The 6000-nt window shown below is 45.7% G+C and overlaps 2 non-coding genes across 2 annotated transcripts; both read left to right on the forward strand.

Moving 5' to 3' along the window:
* Positions 1-4813: 4813 nt before the first annotated feature.
* On the forward strand, positions 4814-4886 carry TRNAV-UAC (transfer RNA valine (anticodon UAC)). Its single transcript has one exon. It is a non-coding gene; the product is annotated as a tRNA-Val (tRNA).
* A 1041-nt stretch (positions 4887-5927) lies between these two features.
* TRNAV-UAC (transfer RNA valine (anticodon UAC)) lies at positions 5928-6000 on the forward strand. The gene has a single exon. It is a non-coding gene; the product is annotated as a tRNA-Val (tRNA).

Consider the following 6000-nt stretch of genomic DNA (forward strand, 5'->3'; position numbering starts at 1 on the left):
AGAGCTAAAGATTTTAGCTGGGTGGAATATGGTGGAAGGCAAAAGAGCACTGAAAGCTTGATCTTCCGGTCAATTTTCCATCCATATGGTTTCCTACAAGACCTAAGGGATGAAGAGTAGTGTTTTTCATAGATTAAGGACCCCAAGGCTCACAAAATGGTTAGAGAGTAGTGCCCCGTGTGAGGATCGAACTCACGACCTTCAGATTATGAGACTGACGCGCTACCTGCTGTGCTAACGAGGCCAATTAGTGAAAGTGATATGTGTGTCATAGCTGGCCACCATACTTGGAAGCTGATGGCGGTGGCACATCTTTTTTTCACTTTGGTTTTCTCTATTTTTCTCAAATCAATGCAGCTAGTTTTCCCATATGGTCTAGCGGTTAGGATTCCTGGTTTTCACCCAGGCGGCCCGGGTTCGACTCCCGGTATGGGAAATGCAAGTCCTTTTAACGACCCGCACACTCCTAGTGCTGAAACCTCAAAGCTGTTTTTCCATTGTAACCTCCAATCATTCCCTTGTTGTCAAAGTACCAAGGGTCAAAGCCAGGGATGCAGACAAGACAGGTCAAGCCGGGTCAGGATAGGAAATCAAATACTATCAGGAACACAGGAACTCACAGGGCAAGCTGAAGTTCATCCAGCAACTAATGGCTCATGCACGCGCTTTGGCGTACGTATATGCGCACTGGCACATGAATTTTCACACATGAATAATATCAGGATCACAGGAACTCACAGGGGAAGCTGAAGATCATCCAGCAACTAATGGCTTATGCTGCTAGCTTTAAATAGGCCACTGGGCACCAGAAATTGTCACGCATTGTGTGCGCTTTGGCGTACGCACATGCGTACTAGCACATGAAGTTTCTCGGCCGTTCTCGCTCTTCTGCACATTTGCATTGGCAAATATCTATGTGCCAATCTTCTGCAAACCATTCTCTGACAGAGACATCATCTTTTTTTCCACACCTTTGAAAAAGCCCTTTTGAATTCCTCGGTGCTTTGTTCTTTCTGTGTGATGAAACTAAGGGAAGCATGTCACATAGATGGAAAATGCCTCTGTTGTTCCAGGATGAGTAGACATTGTATCTTCCAAGGTCTGTTGGATGCAGAACTAAAGATTTTAGCTGGGTGGAATATGGTGGAAGGCAAAAGAGCACTGAAAGCTTGATCTTCCGGTCAATTTTCCATCCATATGGTTTCCTACAAGACCTAAGGGATGAAGAGTAGTGTTTTTCATAGATTAAGGACCCCAAGGCTCACAAAATGGTTAGAGAGTAGAGCCCCGTGTGAGGATCAAACTCACGACCTTCAGATTATGAGACTGACGCGCTACCTGCTGCACTATCGAGGCCAATTAGTGAAAGTGATATGTGTGTCATAGCTGGCCACCATACTTGGAAGCTGATGGCGGTGGCACATCTTTTTTTCACTTTGGTTTTCTCTATTTTTCTCAAATCAATGCAGCTAGTTTTCCCATATTGTCTAGCGGTTAGGATTCCTGGTTTTCACCCAGGCGGCCCGGTTTCGACTCCCGGTATGGGAAATGCAAGTCTTTTTAACGACCCGCACACTCCTAGTGCTGAAACCTCAAAGCTGTTTTTCCATTGTAACCTCCAATCATTCCCTTGTTGTCAAAGTACCAAGGGTCAAAGCCAGGGATGCAGACAAGACAGGTCAAGCCGGGTCAGGACAGGAAATGAAATACTATCAGGAACACAGGAACTCACAGGGCAAGCTGAAGTTCATCCAGCAACTAATGGCTCATGCACGCGCTTTGGCGTACGTATATGCGCACTGGCACATGAATTTTCACACATGAATAATATCAGGATCACAGGAACTCACAGGGGAAGCTGAAGATCATCCAGCAACTAATGGCTTATGCTGCTAGCTTTAAATAGGCCACTGGGCACCAGAAATTGTCACGCATTGTGTGCGCTTTGGCGTACGCACATGCGTACTAGCACATGAAGTTTCTCGGCCGTTCTCGCTCTTCTGCACATTTGCATTGGCAAATATCTATGTGCCAATCTTCTGCAAACCATTCTCTGACAGAGACATCATCTTTTTTTCCACACCTTTGAAAAAGCCCTTTTGAATTCCTCGGTGCTTTGTTCTTTCTGTGTGATGAAACTAAGGGAAGCATGTCACATAGATGGAAAATGCCTCTGTTGTTCCAGGATGAGTAGACATTGTATCTTGCAAGGTCTGTTGGATGCAGAGCTAAAGATTTTAGCTGGGTGGAATATGGTGGAAGGCAAAAGAGCACTGAAAGCTTGATCTTCCGGTCAATTTTCCATCCATATGGTTTCCTACAAGACCTAAGGGATGAAGAGTAGTGTTTTTCATAGATTAAGGACCCCAAGGCTCACAAAATGGTTAGAGAGTAGTGCCCCGTGTGAGGATCGAACTCACGACCTTCAGATTATGAGACTGACGCGCTACCTGCTGTGCTAACGAGGCCAATTAGTGAAAGTGATATGTGTGTCATAGCTGGCCACCATACTTGGAAGCTGATGGCGGTGGCACATCTTTTTTTCACTTTGGTTTTCTCTATTTTTCTCAAATCAATGCAGCTAGTTTTCCCATATTGTCTAGCGGTTAGGATTCCTGGTTTTCACCCAGGCGGCCCGGTTTCGACTCCCGGTATGGGAAATGCAAGTCTTTTTAACGACCCGCACACTCCTAGTGCTGAAACCTCCAAGCTGTTTTTCCATTGTAACCTCCAATCATTCCCTTGTTGTCAAAGTACCAAGGGTCAAAGCCAGGGATGCAGACAAGACAGGTCAAGCCGGGTCAGGACAGGAAATGAAATACTATCAGGAACACAGGAACTCACAGGGCAAGCTGAAGTTCATCCAGCAACTAATGGCTCATGCACGCGCTTTGGCGTACGTATATGCGCACTGGCACATGAATTTTCACACATGAATAATATCAGGATCACAGGAACTCACAGGGGAAGCTGAAGATCATCCAGCAACTAATGGCTTATGCTGCTAGCTTTAAATAGGCCACTGGGCACCAGAAATTGTCACGCATTGTGTGCGCTTTGGCGTACGCACATGCGTACTAGCACATGAAGTTTCTCGGCCGTTCTCGCTCTTCTGCACATTTGCATTGGCAAATATCTATGTGCCAATCTTCTGCAAACCATTCTCTGACAGAGACATCATCTTTTTTTCCACACCTTTGAAAAAGCCCTTTTGAATTCCTCGGTGCTTTGTTCTTTCTGTGTGATGAAACTAAGGGAAGCATGTCACATAGATGGAAAATGCCTCTGTTGTTCCAGGATGAGTAGACATTGTATCTTGCAAGGTCTGTTGGATGCAGAGCTAAAGATTTTAGCTGGGTGGAATATGGTGGAAGGCAAAAGAGCACTGAAAGCTTGATCTTCCGGTCAATGTTCCATCCATATGGTTTCCTACAAGACCTAAGGGATGAAGAGTAGTGTTTTTCATAGATTAAGGACCCCAAGGCTCACAAAATGGTTAGAGAGTAGTGCCCCGTGTGAGGATCAAACTCACGACCTTCAGATTATGAGACTGACGCGCTACCTGCTGCGCTAACGAGGCTAATTAGTGAAAGTTATATGTGTGTCATAGCTGGCCACCATACTTGGAAGCTGATAGCGGTGGCACATCTTTTTTTCCCTTTGGTTTTCTCTATTTTTCTCAAAACAAGGCAGCTAGTTTTCCCATATGGTCTAGCGGTTAGGATTCCTGGTTTTCACCCAGGCGGCCCGGGTTCGACTCCCGGTATGGGAAATGCAAGTCCTTTTAACGACCCGCACACTCCTAGTGCTGAAACCTCAAAGCTGTTTTTCCATTGTAACCTCCAATCATTCCCTTGTTGTCAAAGTACCAAGGGTCAAAGCCAGGGATGCAGACAAGACAGGTCAAGCCGGGTCAGGACAGGAAATGAAATACTATCAGGAACACAGGAACTCACAGGGCAAGCTGAAGTTCATCCAGCAACTAATGGCTCATGCACGCGCTTTGGCGTACGTATATGCGCACTGGCACATGAATTTTCACACATGAATAATATCAGGATCACAGGAACTCACAGGGGAAGCTGAAGATCATCCAGCAACTAATGGCTTATGCTGCTAGCTTTAAATAGGCCACTGGGCACCAGAAATTGTCACGCATTGTGTGCGCTTTGGCGTACGCACATGCGTACTAGCACATGAAGTTTCTCGGCCGTTCTCGCTCTTCTGCACATTTGCATTGGCAAATATCTATGTGCCAATCTTCTGCAAACCATTCTCTGACAGAGACATCATCTTTTTTTTCCACACCTTTGAAAAAGCCCTTTTGAATTCCTCGGTGCTTTGTTCTTTCTGTGTGATGAAACTAAGGGAAGCATGTCACATAGATGGAAAATGCCTCTGTTGTTCCAGGATGAGTAGACATTGTATCTTGCAAGGTCTGTTGGATGCAGAGCTAAAGATTTTAGCTGGGTGGAATATGGTGGAAGGCAAAAGAGCACTGAAAGCTTGATCTTCCGGTCAATTTTCCATCCATATGGTTTCCTACAAGACCTAAGGGATGAAGAGTAGTGTTTTTCATAGATTAAGGACCCCAAGGCTCACAAAATGGTTAGAGAGTAGTGCCCCGTGTGAGGATCGAACTCACGACCTTCAGATTATGAGACTGACACGCTACCTGCTGCGCTAACGAGGCCAATTAGTGAATGTGATATGTGTGTCATAGCTGGCCACCATACTTGGAAGCTGATGGCGGTGGCACATCTTTTTTTCCCTTTGGTTTTCTCTATTTTTCTCAAAATGAGGCAGCTAGTTTTCCCATATGGTCTAGCGGTTAGGATTCCTGGTTTACACCCCAGGCGGCCCGGGTTCGACTCCCGGTATGGGAAATGCAAGTCCTTTTAACGACCCGCACACTCCTAGTGCTGAAACCTCAAAGCTGTTTTTCCATTGTAACCTCCAATCATTCCCTTGTTGTCAAAGTACCAAGGGTCAAAGCCAGGGATGCAGACAAGACAGGTCAAGCCGGGTCAGGATAGGAAATCAAATACTATCAGGAACACAGGAACTCACAGGGCAAGCTGAAGTTCATCCAGCAACTAATGGCTCATGCACGCGCTTTGGCGTACGTATATGCGCACTGGCACATGAATTTTCACACATGAATAATATCAGGATCACAGGAACTCACAGGGGAAGCTGAAGATCATCCAGCAACTAATGGCTTATGCTGCTAGCTTTAAATAGGCCACTGGGCACCAGAAATTGTCACGCATTGTGTGCGCTTTGGCGTACGCACATGCGTACTAGCACATGAAGTTTCTCGGCCGTTCTCGCTCTTCTGCACATTTGCATTGGCAAATATCTATGTGCCAATCTTCTGCAAACCATTCTCTGACAAAGACATCATCTTTTTTTTCCACACCTTTGAAAAAGCCCTTTTGAATTCCTCGGTGCTTTGTTCTTTCTGTGTGATGAAACTAAGGGAAGCATGTCACATAGATGGAAAATGCCTCTGTTGTTCCAGGATGAGTAGACATTGTATCTTGCAAGGTCTGTTGGATGCAGAGCTAAAGATTTTAGCTGGGTGGAATATGGTGGAAGGCAAAAGAGCACTGAAAGCTTGATCTTCCGGTCAATTTTCCATCCATATGGTTTCCTACAAGACCTAAGGGATGAAGAGTAGTGTTTTTCATAGATTAAGGACACCAAGGCTCACAAAATGGTTAGAGAGTAGTGCCCCATGTGAGGATCAAACTCACGACCTTCAGATTATGAGACTGACGCGCTACCTGCTGCGCTAACGAGGCCAATTAGTGAATGTGATATGTGTGTCATAGCTGGCCACCATACTTGGAAGCTGATGGCGGTGGCACATCTTTTTTTCCCTTTGGTTTTCTCTATTTTTCTCAAAACGAGGCAGCTAGTTTTCCCATATGGTCTAGCGGTTAGGATTCCTGGTTTACACCCCAGGCGGCCCGGGTTCGACTCCCGGTATGGGAA

Source organism: Lithobates pipiens, unplaced genomic scaffold (genome assembly GCF_037356315.1).
Source record: "Lithobates pipiens isolate NorthernLeopardFrog02 unplaced genomic scaffold, aLitPip1_a1.2 Scaffold_8, whole genome shotgun sequence".
Lineage (NCBI taxonomy): Eukaryota > Metazoa > Chordata > Amphibia > Anura > Ranidae > Lithobates > Lithobates pipiens.